Raw genomic sequence first — 18,819 nt, forward strand, 5'->3', positions numbered from 1 at the left:
TCTAAAATATGCTTTTCCATATTTGATCTTTTTGAAGAGAAGTCCTGTATCAGCAACATTTTACCTTTTCAAAGAAGTAGAGAGCCTGGAAGCAAGTGAAGAAAAGATACTCAGAGGTACTATCTGCATTTGTGCTACACTTACAAGACAGTTCCTGTAAAACTAGGTTAAAATTGCAAGTGATGCACATTTACAATGAGTCACTCATTTTAACTGTATTTTCATTTTATCTTTGCACTAGTATAACACAACAACAACAATGTAAAAGCACCCAAGCTTTTATAAGAAGCCAGTAACAGGCTGCTCCAGTTGCTTTTGGAAACACATTTTCTTTCTTTTTCTCCACAGTGTAGCCACCTTTCTATGCTTGTCTAACAAATGCCCAAAAGATAGCTGCAAGTGACTCTACAGCAAAATTTGTTTAAATTAGAAAGAAAGGGCTCAAGCATCCATTTTAATCCAAGTGAAAAATGGATCTAATGAAGATGTGAATACTATTATATTCTTAATGAAAAATGATTTCAAAAGGTAGCAGGCAAATTCAAAATATATGAACTTATTATTCAATGTAAGAAACTAATGAAGATTTACCTGTTTTGAGCCGTCTGTTGGACCCTGGAGAAAAAGTAGGGAAACAAGTGTCTAAGAATAGTTGAAGCTATTTCTGTGTCACCTTTAATTTTTAAGCAGTTGATGAAACACTGAATTAACTGGAATTGCTGCACCAACCTTAACCTTTTTTTTTTTTCCAAAGTTTTAACAACTGTAGTTTGCAAAAGATCGGTGCAAACAAAAAGATAAAGGTTTCCTATTCTGAATATTTTTTCATTAATCCAAAGGGACCAGAAATATTATTGTAGGCTTCTAAAGGTCTAATGTTCCTGAAATGAGGAACTGTCATTCTCTGCTAAGTTCACTACACAGTGGTAAACTATCCAATTTGAAAAAGCCTAGCGAAGCAAGCCTCACACACAAAAATCTTCTTCCTTGAGGAAAACTTATGTTCCTTGAATGCTTTTCAGTTTTGCAGTTATTTTGTTCTATTTTTGCTTCTAGTTGCTTTGAGCTCTGTACAAAATTCTGTTAAAAATGCCTCTTCGTTAGCTGTTTGTCAGGAATAAAGAATTGTTCAGCTGTACTAGGATTAGCCTTCAGGATTGTCTCTGAAGAGGGCATCTACGATCTAGAAAATCTACAGAAAAAGGACTGGATACGCTGTGGAGACCAGAATGCATTTACATATGTATTAACACAAAAATCAAAGACACTGATCTGAACATGCCCAAAAAGGAAAGGTTGAACTTTTGTTGGAATCACTGGTCCCAAATCATTCTGCCAGATATGTACCAAAGCTGGCATTGCCATTCATTTCACTCACCCTCAATGTCTCAATTTCCAGTCTCCTGATAATTTCACATAACTGTATGAAGTGCCACATCTTACATTCTGTGTCATCACACTTCATATTACATTCCTCATGATAGCAACAAGAAGGCAAGTCTGGAGTTAAGTAACTGGAGCTGCTCGGATGGCTTTATACCTGTGAATCTCCCACATTTCTGCCTCAAAACTGGAACATTCTTCCAAATGCTGATTAGAAGTATAATGCCATTTTCCTACAGGGAAAGAATCACCAACACTAGTAATAGGTAGGCAAATACTCACAAATTGGATGCCTAATGGCAAAGTATGCTGAAATGTTCTAACTTGATGACAGAAAGTTCATATGTAAGAGCTTGTTGAGGAGCAATTTCAAAGCATCACTTTGTCTGAGGAATCTTTCAATACTACTTTTTATAGGACTTAGAAATATCTGCTGTATCGCATATTTTTATCAATAACTATGAGAACAACGATTTTTAAATTTTCCTACACTTCATACAGTATCACTGAGCTGAAGGAGAACAAAAGTTATCTACTCTAACTCCTGATCATTAAATTGTTTTAAAACACCACCAGTTATGGAGACTCGATAACCTGCTCAGGTCATAAATTTAAAAAGTTTCCGTCATTTCCAAAACTATTTTTTCCATTAGAATTCAAACCCTATTTTTTCCTCTTCCTCCGTTAAGCTTATATGAAGAACAGACTCACTCTCTCTCCACTCCATAGCAGCCTTTTAAATAAAGAAAAACTGCTACCACATTCCTCCTTGGTTTTATTTATTTTGATTCCCTAAACCTTCCTCCCCCACTCCACCACCCAGCTTTTCTTGTTTTTGTAAGCTAAAGTCTCTTCTGCATGTGTGCTATTTTGTAGATAACATCCCATTTTTGTTACTCTCTTGTTGACTCACTCCAAATGCGTACCGTTCTTTAAATGCTTCACCCCAAACTGAATACAGAATTAAAACTGAGGCTTTGTCAGTGCTGAGCATATGGCCCAAGCAATAAATAAGAGGTAAAATATAGAAAAATACTAAAAAGTAATGAGCATTTGCAATTTAGTTTAAAATGTTTAATTAATCACTTAGTTTGATTCATATGCAACCTCAACAATTACTGTTTATAAACACTCAGCACTGTTAATTGATTCTGAACATAAATGAAGAAACTACCTCATGAGTAGATTTAATACATAGTCTGTATATCAACTGAAAAAGATTTGCAGGAAAGAATCTCCTCTATAATTTTAAGAATATCTCCCAGAAATGTGTAAAGTGCAAAAAATTACCCATCCTGATAAAAAAAAAAAATAAATCTCAGCCTACATAAGAGACTAAAAAGTAATTTGAAGGATTATACATATGCTGTAAAGATTTATCATGGGAAGTGAATGATCTGATGGGTAAAAGCATTTGTTTGGAATTCTGATTATCTGAAAAATACATTTACCATTAAGTTTCAAGTGGTTTGGCACATTCCCCTGTTGTGCAGCAGAAAAGCTATTTGGGAAACATGAAAAACAGAAAATTAAGTCCTTTGAAGAAATATGGCTGCTATCGATTGTGCTAGTGCTGTACCTTTTTCATTAATTTCTATCTTGGTTATGGAAGCTGAAGAGAAAATACCTAGAAAAAAAAAACCACAATTAAAAGGGAATACAAAAATAGTTTCAAACCAAATGACATCATCTACTATGTATTGTACATGTCATAAAAGTCACATTATAAAAATAGCTGGTGGCCATATGCTGATTTCTCTCTCCCTGAACTCAAATTTTCAAAACATTGTCAATTGAAATTCGAGGTGAGAAAATAACTAAGAAAATATCAAAAATAAAAACATGCCTTTCTGCTCTACTTAGCAGATATAGGTATATATGTCCATGTACAACAGATGGCTCTTCGATTTAAATCATATGCTACATGATTTACCTCATCTGAAGACCTGATTGTTTGTGTACCTCCACATTTATTATCTATATGTAGATATTTGTATCCAGATATTTAGGAACTCAAAGTTACAGCAGCTTCCTTTATCTTTACTATAAGGACAGATCTATCTATCAAAGTATGTAAATAGAGATATTAGAGACAAAGTAACATTATGGCTAAAACTATAAATGAAAAGTGCATTTTCTTCAAGTACTTTCAGATTTATCACTTATATCTACCAAGTGTGCACTTTTTTATAATCAATTTTTTACTTAGTCATCATATATACAGAGCAATAACAAATACTATCACTTAAAAAACTACATCACAAAAGAGCAAAACAAGTAAAATAGTAAAATTATCCTTTGTATCATCTTTGCTACTAGTTAAAAAAAAAATAATTGTCTGTTTGGTCAGCTCACATAGTCCTGCCACAAGCACAAACTGAAAAAACACCTGACACCTGCATTGTGGTGCTTTCCCCCATTTGCAGCCAGAATTGAAGGTTAGAGCTAAAACACAGCTTTCAGTGTTCCCCAGTGCTATTTGTACAACAAGTGAAATACAAAAAGTACAGAACTTAATGAACTGCCTTGGCAAAGCAATTTCAATTTTAGCAGATCAACAGAGAACAGAAGTAATTGGAGTGATTCCTTATGACATGCAAGAGAATAAAACCAGAAATGCGTCCTTGAAACCCAAAGGTGGCGTGCCCAGACAGCTCACACAGCAAGAAGGCACCAAGTTCATTAAAGCCAAGTTCTTCAGCCAAGCCCTTGGCAACCATCAGCTTGGGCATCAAGCCCTCCAGCTGGGTGGCCACCAGCAAGGCTACCTGGCTTCCAGGGTAGCCCCAGGGCCCGAGGAAGGTTCCATGAATGGATTCAACAAATGGAATGCATCACCTACCTCCAGCAGGCAGGTCTCTGAGCACAGCAGCTGAGAAAACACCCGAACCTTCCTCATGCAAATGAGGGACACAGCCAGCAGCAGTGCTGGCTGCCTAGGGAAAATGAGCAACTTGCTATTCTACCCCAGCAAAGAGATCTGAAAAGAAAGCAGCTCAGCCTGCGGTCCATCAGGTGGCCTGCATGGGGAGCAGGTTCTTTCAGTGATCCAAATAACTGTTTATTCAACCAGCTAGGAAGCCAGGCAGCTTCCTGGCTGCCTAGACACTCAGTCAGGCTGCTGGAACTCCCAGGATCTGCTTCAGAAGGGAGATGAGTAGCAACATCAGTATTCAGCAGAGGAAAATCGCTCTTTTACAAAACCATTTGGCAAGTTCAAAAAAAGAAGGTCCCTGACCTACAAATATTGGAATTCTGAACAGCTAAAAACATCCACAAAGTGTAGATAGACCAAGGCAAGGGATATGAGACTATTTGGAAGGAACAAGATTAAAACCTTACATAAACCATAAAGCTCTACTGGGAAATACCCTGCCAGCAAACTTTCCCCCAGCAGAACTGTGCCAAGCAGTCTGCATTCACATAGCTCTGCCTCTGCCTAGACAGCACTCCTAATAATTTCAGTGCAAGAAGAGGTGCCATGGCACAGTGAAGGCCCTACGGTCCACCTGCATCAGTGTGAGGCAGTGGTGGTATCTCTGTACAAGCTAACTCTTCTGTGGACAGCAGAGTTGCTGCCAGCCGGGTGCTGTTCACCATCCGGAAAGGTTTGTTTCCTATAGAAGTCTTAGGATTTACCTTGGGTAGCTCCTTTTGGTACTTTACCTTGTGACTTACGACCTCTGCAGTCCAGATGCTGCATGGGGGAGATTTCCACAAGAGACTATGGACCACTAAGGTATATTATAACAACTCTTTGGCAGAAGAAATGGGGTGTCATAATCCCACAGTCCTTTTCCTCCACTCAGGTCTCTCTCTTTTTTTTTTTTTTCATATCCCATCCCACATTTCAAGCTTGAATTCAAAACCCTGGACTCTGAACAAACAGTTTCAGCACTCCTGAGCCTGCTCAAAAGAGACAAAATACTTTGTACTTGAAAGCCCACACTCACAGCAAGACAAATAGCAGGGGACAGCAAGGAGCAGGATGACAGTACGCAAAGATCAACGGTCCCTGTAAATGATTTCTGAAGAACTCTTCACAGCAAACCGGCATCTTAATGCCTCGCTACGTGCACAGATCTGTGATGTCAATCTGTGACAACCAGGCATTTTCTGGGAGTTACATTACAAATTCCCCTCAGGTCCTCAGCAGGTACACCCTGGGGTGTGAGCTGGTCAGACAGCAGAAAATTGGATGGTTGAACAGCATGTAGTGAAGGCTCATGATCTCAGCAGGGGAAATATTTCTGTGGTTGCTACTATGTGCAATGTATTGCACAATGAAAGCTCTGCTGAAAGGGATGTGTTGTTGCCTCAATAAGATGGACAGGGTGGTTTTGAATATTCTGACATGAAACTAATGCAGGCAATACACCATTAAGGAAATCTTTAAAAGTCCTGTGAAGCCACCTAGAATGAATAACTCTGTGAGGAGGTGCTACTGCTCTGGGGATTTGCACTGTCATCTTGCTATACGGTAAACATACTTGTCTTTTTCCAGTGCAGATTGTCAAGTGTAATTGACAATAGTAAGGAAATTCTTTGATGAAAATACATGAGCACAAAGTACAAGCCATTTAGAACTGGACTGAGTTTTTCCAGCCAGAAGAATGGTTCTTTCTGTGGTGTTTCAATCCACATTTTCTTGGTCTGTTATTTCAAATAGAAAAAACACACCCTGGTCACCATGCAGCCTTTCTGATTTCCAATGCATTGACTAGCTATTCATTCTAGTCTGAGATCTGACATCACATGCACAAACTTGAAAATCAATTAATCTTGAGATTCTGTGCAAGTCTAACATTTTTGTTTAATAATATTTAAATATGCTTCTATAAATACATGAAATATTACTAGTTTCTTTCTTTCTTCCCCCACTCTGGGATAGTAGAATCTGGACAGTAGACTTTGTGCATGCAACTGAAGATGCTTCAAGGGGAAGTATTTTAAATGTATGGCATCAAATCAGACAGAGCTTTAAGATTGCAACATTCCCTTGTTTACTGATACGTTGACTGCACAGGTCTGTCTAGTGTTGGCTTTTTTGTAGTTCATGAAGACAAGTATCTCTATTCTTAGAGATGACTACTCATCTAAAAAAAAAAAAATTCTCTGTTGATTCCCAAATGGTGATGAGAACCTAATTCACCATGGCACATGGCATAGAGTTAAGCCTAGTGAGAGACTTGAGGTCAATGCTAAGGTTAAAGTTTGCTCTATTTCCTCTTCCAGTAAACCTACTGTAATCTAGGATAGTCTGGCCAATCTCTGATCTTTCCTCATATTTGTAAATGTTTGATGCATGCCTTCAGAGACTCCTCTGTCTGGATATCCTCTGGGAGGATATTTGATGGAAAACTAGAACTAACTTCCTGCACCATGCTACACCTTGACTAGCTTGCTTGAAGAGGCGAAATAGGATTTTTAAACTAGATCAGTTTCCAAATCCAGTGAGCCCTGAGCTCCTGTGTACAGAAGCTTGACCAAAGTGGTCATATTGCTGCAGGAAATGTTGCACATGGCGGTGCTATCAAAGGCAGAGGTATTATCACATGCACACAAGGACTGCAACAGTCTGTGTTGCTCAAAAAGCTGAAGTGCAGAAAACTGTAAAATAAAAAAAATCTCTGTAATCATTGCTTGGTGCAAAGTTTTTGTTGTGGGTGTAGAATGCTGATCATCCTGGAGAATTCCATCTGGAAAGATGCCTATGTCGAATGCTAAAGGTTGTATTGCATTACTGTGCCTTCCATTAAAAAAACAAAAAAAACCAACCCCAAAAAGCCACAAGCTATTCAAATGACCTTCTTGTCATATTCTGACAGCCCACATTGTGGCGCTCTCATTTCCAGAACAGCTGAACACAGCCCTCTTCATATTTCAACCAACCCCTTCTCACCAAAAACCCTTTTCTCTCGTTTATTTTGGGTTCCTCTGCAAGTTTATTCAATGTTTGCACTCTTCACTAAGGTTGCTGAGCCAGAAGTATTTTACCTTTGCCAGTTTTTACTAAGCATTTCTACCAATACTTATCTAAAAGTATCCACCAGGGTGCTCTCTCACTGTTGCTGTGCAGTGACAGGCAAACACAGGGTAACAGAGCATGATGATTTAAGTGTCTCTCTTGACTGAAGAGGGACCTTTTGAACGTCCCAGTTCTTCCAACGGTTTTCAAGTGACCTTTTTTTTGACTGGTTTTCTTCTCCATGTTCAGGGAGATTGTCAGTTTGGCTAAAAAGCTTCCACAAAAGGAAAGTTACCTGCTGTCATAGAAAACCCTCTGTTTTCCTTCATATTTGCCCCTACCACTTGGCATATCTCAAAGGAACAAATTTCCCTATAAGCTAACAATTTCAGTTAAGAGTTACACCCCTCTATTATTTATACAATTCCAGAAGCAGGCACGAGGCTTTAAACAAATTAAAAGATAATCTCTTGTTTTTGAAAGCATACGTTCAAATAGGATGTTAATTTTTTAAAAATATAATCTGAGTATGAAGGCTGGGCACAAAGACTGGAGGCTCGCATAGGAAATGGATTAAGAGTGAAAAGCAACTTAATAATACAAGTGCACATGTAGCCTGACCTGCATGTCTCAAAAGGATATCATGCTGGTGAGTACATCTCCTTCAGACAAAAGGTTTAACTACCATGCTGTGGCTTATCTGAGCTGCTCTGAATCGAGTTTATGAATACTGCATATTGTCAAATACTTCAGGATGTTTACAGTGTGAATACATTCAGATACCTCAGCTTCCTGAAACAAGTGGGATGCAAAAAATCATATGTGAATATATTCATATTTTTATATATAACTATTAAAGGACAAAGCCAGAACCATTAAGTGATGAAAGCTTGGTCTCTTCATCATACATATCTAGAATGGGTGTAAACCATAGACGAGAACAATCACAGCTCTGAATCAGGTGTGACAGAACCTCTCAGGTTTCTCTCTCAAGAAAGATAAAGTTGTGCGAGAAACCAAGCATGAGTGTGCAGTAACAGTCAAAATATAAGAGAGAAGAATTCTCATAGAAAGGGTATAGATTTTTTTTTTGTCATGAGACAGCTTTAAATGCTTTGTGCACTTTGCAGTAAACACGGTATTTGTAGTACAAAATGAGAAGACCTGCAAAGTAATGGAGGTGGGAACATTTGCCTTCAGTAGCCTTCCTGAAGAACTAATTCTAAACTTCCCCTTTATGGTCACATGTCTAAGAGCAAAAGAAAAATAAACTTGTCTGTGAAGGTATGGTGGCACAGCTCTTCTGTCTGAAGGTTTCTCATCAAAAAATTACACTGCCATCTGAATAATTTGGTATCTTGAAGCCATGCAAATAATATACGTTTTACATAGAAAATTCAAAGTAATACCTTTAAGACCAGAATGGGGGAAAGGAGTAGTGAATCTGGACAGGATATGGTGATTAGGACTTAGAATGCTGGTCAGTGAATATTCCTGGATGTAAAATTCAAGATAACAAATGCCAAATTATAGCCATAACACCAGTGCTGTTTTGTCAAGAATCTGGTACATATCTATCTCTCCAGGGCAGACCTGGAGCCATCTTAGGCCTTCCAGGAAGGTCTCAGCCATCTTATATAAAAGCCTGAAATTTTCTATTAAGTCTTTTGTTGGTGACAGAATAAACACCAACTTCCCACAGTTATATGTATGATAGAGGAATCTTTAGAAAAGAAACAAATGAGGGATACAAGATTGGTGGGGAAAATAGAAAAATCTCACTAGACATCAGTTGTTTAAACAAAAAGGTGGAAGAATGACAACCTAATCATTACCTGAAGTAATCACAATGTGACAGCATATTTATTGAAAATGAAAATTGGTCAAAATGATGTTTTTGTTTAGCAGTCAAGATTCAAAGAAAGAGGTAGTACTAAAGCAATGCGGAGTAGAAACAAGGTACATTTTTAGTGTAAATATTCATTACACACTGGTAAATATTTCCTATGCACTGTAATGGAAACAGATTTGAAATCAGAATAGGCCCTCTCCCCCTCCAAAAGAGACATAGCTTACTGGAACAGGAATCAACTTGGGCAAAATGTTCTGATATGCTTCCAGACAGAAAGTAGATAATGGCTATTTCTTCTGGCTATGTAAGTTATAAAAGTTAATTTATCTTCTTTGCCAACAAAAAATTCTAAAGGTCACATTATCTTTCTATAACATTTAGTAATAAGCATTTGGCAGCATGAATCAGGGATCATAAAACTCCCAAATACTTTCTAAAAGACTCTGAAGTACTGGGACAAAGAATGACAACTGCCAAAAGAAAGATGTAGACACCTTTAAGTTCTCCTTTCTAACATCCTTAATAATAATTTTTTTCCTTAAAAAAATCGATTTTAGATTTAGGAAAGTGGTATTGTGCAATTAAAACCAGTGATATCTGAAAAGAAATTTGAGCGTGAAGTTAAGTTGCATGTATTCCTTACACAGCATTTCAGAATGGCATCTAAGATTCCCTTGGAAGTAGTAATCCAGAAGTTGGTTACTGGTCTCCGACTGTGACTCTCAACTTGGTGAATTCCCAAATATCACAATAGCAGGGATATTGTAAGACCTGAAATGGAAAGAAAAACAAAACAACAAAAATAGCTTTATTGGGAGGGAGAGCAGAAATGATAGACCAGTGTAGGATGACCAAGTTTATATCTGTATCTGTTAGAGCATGGAAAGACAAGGAACACAAGGGAAAACAAGACACTGGAAACAAAGTGGATCAAGAGCTTCAAAGGTGAAAGTCTCTAAAAAGGATTTGGAAAAATTACGGAGGGCTAATGCAGCAGTCAGAAAGGTTAAGGAATAAAGTCGTAAGGAAGTAGAACATTCTGGATAGACTGAAATTGATATGAATTAATAGGAGAGATCCCCCAGGGAGACAAAATGTAACAGGCATTTAAATACAAGAAAAACAGACAGCAGGCTGTTTTATTTATTTATTTTTTTATATAATGTACCATCTGTGAATACATTCAAAGGTAGGCTGAAGTAAAGGTTTGATTTAAGAGTTTTCCCATATAATCTTCATGCTTACTACTGTACCTGTTCAACAGAGAACTCCACGCCCTTCAGGATGAGCAAGATGCAAAGACTTGTAACTTGATACAACTTCAACTTTATTAACTCTAGTCATCTGAGAGTTCACACAGTGCAGGCCATGATTCTACAATTAATCACTCTCCAGTGGAGGAGGATTTATCAGTTCTCAGTAGCTTACTTCCAAAATCCTGCTGCTTTGTTATCTATTGTTACCTCTTTAGTGGCTGACACCAGAAGTTCTATCTCTGTCCCATATCTTTCATTTATTTTAACGCAATACCTTAATCTTTCCCGGGGAATCAGGAAAAGAGACTGCATGGCATGAGATCTATCCTGGACACCTACCAGAGACAGCTGCAAACAATTACATTTTTCTTACCTACCACAGGTTCCAAAATCAATTTTCCCACAAATTACCCTGGTATCAAATATGATCATTCAATTATTTCTTCATTCAGACTGTTTTTTGACTTTGTCAACTCGGAGTGATTTGATCTTTTTCCTTCTGGTGCAGTATTCTAGAGAAAACTAAATGTCCTGCTCTAAGGAGCCTGCTTTGGCAGGGGGGTTGGACCCGAGGATCTTTCGAGGTCCCTTCCAACCCCTTCGATTCTGTGATTCTGTCCTGGACCTACTTTATTTTTCATTCCACTCATTAAGTGAATAGAACTAAATAAACCCAAACACTATACAGTTGTTGAACAATAACAATCTCTGAAAGCTCCTTCCTGGATGCTGAAGTATCAGATAGCACGATAATGTCTCTCCTATAGTCTAATTGCTTCCACCACCTATGCTCAAGCTACATCAACTACTTGCAAGCAAATAGAATCTACAGTACCGTGCCTGTACTTTTAAATGCAGACTTGCATTTGGACAATTCTCTCTTTTCTTTGTGGGCCCTGTCATTCACCTTGCTGAAGCCAGCTCAGTTGCCTCAGAGGCAGGATAGTGTCCAGGATAAAATGATAACTTTTGTGCTTGCACCTGAAGATCAATTGCATCAGCTCCTCTTACTATCTTAAAGGCAAGGAGAAATCTAAGAGGTTAAAATATTTATACAATTGAATAAACGTCGCTTGTAGCTTTATATGAACAATTCAAGGAACATGTTTAACAGTGACACTTATTTGAATTAGTATCATAGATGTGTCTCCTTCAAATGTGCGTGTACAGTATCCTGACTCACCAAGAGATGCTGAATTTACATTGACATTGCTATACCTTGAAGCTTGTTTTCCTAAATTAGTTTTCTTCCTATGAGGAAAAAAAGCCTCCTGCCACACTAGCAGCAGTAGAAGAGCTCACCATGCCTTGGCTGGGACTTCCTTTCTTTAAATCTATTCATATGACCAATGTTCTTTGTTTTCTGATAGTCAGCACTATGTTGTCATATCCTTTACTGCCCAAGTTCTTTCTTTCAAAGCTCTGTGAAACAAGAAACTGTGGGAACTGCCTAAGACTTGCCACCAAGCAATCAAATGGTCTCACGTCAACCATGTAGCAAATTCAAATAGCCTGCAAAAGCTACCACTGACACCAGAGACTAGAGTCTGTCTCACAGCCTACATGAGGAATCATGCCCACAGGTGGCTGTCAGCCTAACACTATCACCAGAGCTCAGGGGAATGGTCGTGCCCAAATGGATTCCTCATGCTCTCCTCAAACTGTGACTAATATCACAGGACATTGTTTCTTTTGTCTTATGTTAATCAGAATGTTATTGTACTCATAAAACATCATGCTGGAAACTCAAAGCATAACACACAACCACTTAGTTTTGTGGAGGATACAGTTTGCAGACAGAAAAATCTATGAGTATGCTATTTTCTTCTTTAATACTGCTGGGAGAAGAGCTGAACTGTACGTGTACATAAAGTCAAAAAAAGGCATTAGAAAAGTAAAGAGGAAGTACTGAAGTCAATCACAACACTAATGCCCCCTCTTTGGTTTGTATACTTTTCTTACTCCATTCCTATTTTGAGGACATCCATATTAGACTCAAAGCCTTTCTGCTCTTCGGTCAGATTACCAACAGTAAGTTTATACCAAACAAGATATATCTTAATTTCTCATCAACTAGTTCTTCCATTGGCTCTTCAGCTATCCTTTCCCTGTGTAGGAAACATACTCCTGTATAGCATTTTCTTGTCTAATATATGCAATCTTTGCAGCCTTACTTGCCTTTTGACTCCTAGCACAAAGAGAAGAGAGTGGTTCATCTGACTTCAGAGTCCATTACTTGGATTTCATTTTGTAGCAGTTTCCATGAATGAACTTCCTTCCTCATTAGATTGCTAGAGTCAATATTATATAGCCTCTTTTAGATTGCTTTTAAAGATGGAGTTCTGGCATGAAGATGAGAAGGAAAAAAAATCAAGTTTGAGTATCTAAATAAACTATTTACAGTAACTAATAAAAGTGAAACCTCAGCTCTGAAAGAAAGATAGATGAAGAGAAAGGGTGGAGGAAAAAAGTCAGACCTATGTTAGTTAAATCACTCAGTCTTCTAATCATTCCTCCAGGAAGTGATAGGTGATTAACTTGACAGGAAAATCAAGAATATGAAAAAAAACATGAGCATTATATGAAATTCACAGAAATATTCATTTTTACAAGTCACAAAGCTGTTGGCAATTATTTGTCATCCTGTTCCCAAGCCTCAGTCAGACTCATCCTCGAAGCTTTGGATCCTAGTATCTTTTTTCATTAATCAGTCAATGCTTCAAGTAGTTTTATAGGGTCTTTCTTTCTTTGGGTACAAGATTCTCTTCAAGTATAATAAAATTAGACTTGATACCTACCACATAGCTTTTTCACTTTGATTTTCTGTTTTTCATTTTGTCTGTGAATGCAGCCATACTAAAGACCTGGGAAATGAATGTCTGTCAAATGCAGCCATGCTGAAGAGAACTTTGTAGGAATTGATACCTTAATGTACTAAACTGCACAGGTAGCAGCAGTGCAGTGGGATCACCCTTATGGATTAGAAGAGACTCTGTTCTCTGTGTAAAGGTTTCTTGCAGAGGCTGCTGTTTCCCCCGACTCTTGCATATTTTGCTATGTGGACACTAGTTTGTTAAAGTCACCGATTCATTTTCCATAGTCCAGTAAACAGCTATCTTAATCAATTTTTTGGCTGATACTCCATTATTGCTGGCATAATAAACATCTGAGTAAAGTATTCCAATGTTCAGTGAACAAAGATAAAAGTGTCTATTAAGGGTATGCAGCTATGCCAAATACGATCATATATAATCAGCTGCACCAGAAGAGCCTGTCGACACATTGGAGAATATCATCAGTCAGATGATACATCTGCTACAAGTGGCAGCTGTTGTACTCTGGAGTGTAGACAATTAGACATGAATATACTCCTTGGGCTATTTACAGCGCTCAAGCACAGTATTAGCTGACACCTGTTAAGCTGTAATCGCTATATTTTTGATATCTACTCATCATAATTATTGAAAATAAAATTTAAGACTTCTAAAGACATTGAATCTCATAAATAATGGTGAGTATAACTACAATACTGTCCTCATTTACAAACTTCGTTAGCACAAACTCTAAATAGTTCAGTCAGGATAAATACAATTATAAGTCCCTTAACAAGTTCATAAAAGCCAAGTACCACATGTAATGCTGTGCTACATAATAATAATGTGCTACACTGTAAATTTTTATATCTAACTACTGAAGGGGGTGTCAGTAATATTGCAATTAAGGCTACATATGTTTTGTGTAGAATAAATAACTATTGAATGGTAGTATCATATAAAAAGCTGAGTACATGGGTATGAAGAATTTGAGTGTGAGCCTTCGCCTGTGGCATAAACACTTATGCATGCAGTGAGTTTTATTATTGTATTTTACTTTCTTTGACCATACATGCACTTTCCTTCATATCACTAAACCCAGAGACAATTTTCATTGGATTATCACCCCTTGCATTTTCTCTTATAAATTTATCTTGTGGTGAGGAAATAATCCAGTCATTTATCAAGTTATTTTTTATATTTATATAAATAGATAGAAGAAAAATCAACTACCAGAGATGTTCTTTAAGTACACCAGTAACAAGAAGTTTTTGAAGTCTTTTCTAATAAAGTTTTCCTCAATGTAGAAAAATAGCATGGCCCCAGAAGTCAGGATAAATTATGAAAGTATATCTCAGCATAAGGGTCTGGCATATAATAATAGTTATATTATCATTATATAATAATTAACTCTTCAGGTTTGTTTATCATGGGTTGAAAATAATGCCCATAGTTCTCATATAAAATAAGATGGAGATTGAAAGGAAAAAAAAATCATCCACACTTAAAAAATAAATACTTGACTCTTACAATCCATGACAAAAGTTACTAACCAAGCACAAAGGAGAAAGAAGAGCTTCTGCATTAGAATCTAGTTGCAGAGGATATTAAAATACAGTTCTAAAGATACTATAAACTTTTACTGTTATTAAAGTAACTAATGCATTACAAGTTGTTCATTTGCCAATTGAAAAGTTACTGACCTTGGTTTTCAGTTTTTAAAGCACAAGGGGAATCAGGTTCACCCCCTTTAAAAACAATATTCTTTTTTCAAAAGTCAGATGACTCAATTTACTGCAGACTTTTAATTTCATCTAGTTTTCCTCTAGATTTTGCAAGATATAATTTAGAACTGTTCATAAGCCTATAGCTCTAAAGCACTGCAGGGAAGATAATGGGCCCCAATAATGTAAATATATATATATATTCACATATATATATGAATATATATATACGTATATTTATGTATATATATATATATATGAAATAATACAAAACCCCAAATTTGTAAATGGCTTATTTTTTTTTATGTGCAGTAAATACTTAGCAGTGCATTACAACAACTTACAATGAATTTCAACAATTCATTAGTACTTACCATGCTGTACTGCGTCACACAGCCTGGGCACCAACAACACAAGGCTTCTCTTCATGAGGAACGTGACACCTGCTTCAAAAGTCAGCTCCAATACAGTAAAAGCAGCACAAAAGCCTGGACTGGATCAGGAACTAGACCAGCATCTAATCATGAAACCAAAAGCCCAGCAGGTGGAAGGAGCCACCAGCTGCAGCAGCTCCAAGCACTGATCACCGAACAAGCACACAGCTGATCCTCCTGGGCTCCTATAGAGCCCTTTAAATACCCTTTGACCTCTATAGGATTGGTTGAGTGAGTAGATAGGTTGGCCTGGCAACAGTTAGAAACCTTTGCTAGATTGGTGGGGAGACCAATTTAGTCAGGAGAAAAACCTTCCACAAGACCAATGGGCTGGAAACCATACTGGAGCAATCCCAGTATGAGCGCTTTGTGAGGCACTTGGAAAATGAGAAGTTCATCAAGCTGCCCATAATGCAAAATTTCCTCTGGTATTCCATAAATGTCATTTAATGTCCTCTAAATGCATCACTTTTTTTTTTAAAACTCCCCTTCATCCCCACACCAGAAAAAAAAATTGTCTTAACTTGCTAACTGTTCAGAAAGGAACATAATTTATATGCCAACTCAATATATGTGACAGCTTTTATGATTGTCATTTTTATTGCCATAAACATTTTAAGAATATGAGGATAAGCAGACTAAAATTAGAAAAGTAATTACTAAGAAAGGAGGAAGTTATCAGAAGTTATTTTAAACCAGATTTTGCTAAACTACAAAATGGTTAAACAAAACTAAAAATGCTGCTTCAGCATTCAGCAGGTTTGGAAAAAGAGAGCAAAAGCTCTGAACAGTGTTCTAAGTCCATATTATTCTAGATTTCCAGCAAAACTTGATTCATGTGCTTTGAGAAGAGTGGCTACAAGCTTCTGCAGAACCTCTGGGACCTCGGAGCAGGCATGACCCTTGCTGTCAGGAGAGATGAACAATGCCAGAGGAACACATGTACCCTTTGCACCAACACTTTGAGGGTAATAGATTTAAAAAACCCTCAGTGGTCCTATTAAGACTGTACTTTAATCGAAATAGAGCCAGTCTGCTGGCACTGAAAATTAAAAAGGTTGTAGAACAGTATTTATGCTAGGAGCTGGGTGAAAGCCAACAGGCACATAAGAGCACCTGGTTCAGACTGATGTGACCCCTGAGAGGATGCGGTTAATGTTCAATGTGTCTCTGAAAGGTCAGGAGGGAATAAACATCAAATTCACAATAAATAGAGTAGACAAACCAGCCTGCCAGCCAGACAGGCCGACTGGCATGCGCAATGTCAAACAAGAGAGCAAGGGCAAAATTTACAAGTGCTTCTTCACCAGGTCCACAAGCCCAGCACAAATGGTAGGGACAGAAAGACCTTAACTGCTGGTGGTACCAGGGTCCTACATGCAGTGAGTACATTCTCTGTAGCGGTTAAGTCATAAGGGCTAGGTCACTGGGGGGTAAATGTAGAAGAAGGATTAGACCCAATAAATTAGGTGTTAGCAAGTGACCAGGACTGGATGGGATTTATCTGAGAGTTCTGGAGAGTTATAAGAAGAAACTGAGGAGAAGATTAAGACTCTTGACTTTGAAGAACCTTTGGAAAAGCTTGAAGGGGATGTGTTTAACCTCTATGGTATCATGGAGGTGGTGGATAAAGTGGCTGCAGAGCTATTCTTCATCAAATCCCACAATATCAAAATTAGGGGCCCTCTATGAAATTATCTGTAGATCAGGTTAAAAGTGATGAAAGAAAGCACTTCTCTAAGCAGCAGGTGATGAATGTTAGGAACTTGCTGCCAAAAAAAGGCAGCCGTGCCAGCAGCTTTGCAAAAGAATTAGAGAAACTCACAGACAACAGAGCCATGAACAGACACTATAGGTACGGGTGGGGAATACAACTGTGGCTACTAGGGGAGTCTGTGGGGAAGGTGCTGTGTAACTTGAGCATTCATATGCTGTCCCTAAATACCGTCCCCTGCTGCCACTATCAGAGATTGGTCTGACCTAGACTTGGGTATTGGTTCTCCAGAGTCCACAGAACTCTGTTAGCAATGGAAATGCTAACAGGAAAACTACTCAGTGTGATATCTAAGGTATTTCATTCAGGGGGCGGTTAGGATTGTTTGGTTCAGAATTATGGCAAGACCTTTAAATTTGGCTTGTAAAATGAAGCTTTACTTCTGTGCACTGTTTCTACTAAACTTGACAAGGTAAGCCCATTAGCCTGCAGAACTTTCACAATATTAGTATTTACTACAGACTCTTAAAGAAAGAGTCCTAAGGAGTTACTAGACTAAAGAGCAGAAAAAGAGAAGGCACAAGCAGAGTAATTAACATGATTGAAAACACATAACCAAAATTTTGTTCAGAAAATTGTTATCCCTGCAGTACAGCTGACAAGTTATAGTCAATTCTTACACAGCTGATAGCCAGATCTTTCCATATGAAATCTTATATTATAGAGCTGACATTTTCATGGGGGCAAGGCTGTGAAACTTGGTATTTACATCCTCTTCTCCCTTCCACCATACCGTGATTACTGATTATTGCAGGTGTGAAGAAAACTCTTTTCTCCACTTGTCTGAGCTCTTCAGTGTCCCGTGATAATAAATAGGGCAGCGATGCAGCTCAATAGCTTGCTACAATTTACAAACCAATTTCTTGTTTGTTTTTTAAATCCCTCTCCAAGACTCCAGTGTTGTGGAACAGCTGGCAACATACAGTGGCCATCTGTACTACCTTCATCTTTTGAGAATTCAAATTGATTTTCTTCAGCCTAGCATGCGGTGTTAAGGGGTGCTCATTGCCTGATGATGTGTATTCACACTATCCAATGGAGCTGGGAAGACAATTTTAGCATGAGACCATCAGCATGAACAAACTGCACTGGCAGATGAACTGTGAATCAAGCCGCCTTTACCCTTTTTGTGCAGGATAAAGGTTTTATCCATGTTTTCAGATTTCAAATACAGAAAATTTCTAGATCTGTATATGTGAAACATAGCCAAATGCCACTGATTCACCTTGCTGATTGATGGCACTTATCCTCAAAGACACAATAGAGTATGTTCATATGAAGTCAGCAGGGTTTTTAGGACTTGCACAGAATACTTTCAACATAATAGATGCTGATATAATTCAAATCAAAAGTAAAAATGGGTATGATGCAGACAAACAGTGTGCTGAAGTCAAACATCTGAAAAAGGAAATATTGATTAATGTATCTTCTCAAGAGTGGCTTTACTCAACTAAACTAAGCAAAAGTGAAGCACTGTGTGATATTCAGAAGAGTTTTTCACCTTTGCTATTTTATAGTAAGTAATTTTTAGTTCTGCAAGGTATTGCCTTACTGTGCTTGATTTATCAAGACTGATCAAGAAAAAAATTTTATCATGCTCCCAACTTCAAACTTC

General features: G+C 37.7%; 1 protein-coding gene across 1 annotated transcript in view; it reads right to left on the reverse strand.

Moving 5' to 3' along the window:
- Positions 1-590: 590 nt before the first annotated feature.
- Positions 591-18,819, reverse strand: part of SGCZ (sarcoglycan zeta) — a 470,225-nt gene continuing 451,996 nt past the window's right edge. Inside the window, exons 10-13 of the mRNA XM_083833161.1 lie at positions 9,847-9,974; positions 2,963-3,010; positions 1,541-1,616; positions 591-615 (exon numbers count right to left, since the gene is read on the reverse strand). The gene's annotated coding sequence lies outside the window, so the exon portion shown is untranslated. The remainder of the gene's footprint in view (positions 616-1,540; positions 1,617-2,962; positions 3,011-9,846; positions 9,975-18,819) is intronic.

Source organism: Anser anser (genome assembly GCF_964211835.1).
Source record: "Anser anser genome assembly, chromosome: 4".
Classification (NCBI taxonomy): domain Eukaryota; kingdom Metazoa; phylum Chordata; class Aves; order Anseriformes; family Anatidae; genus Anser; species Anser anser.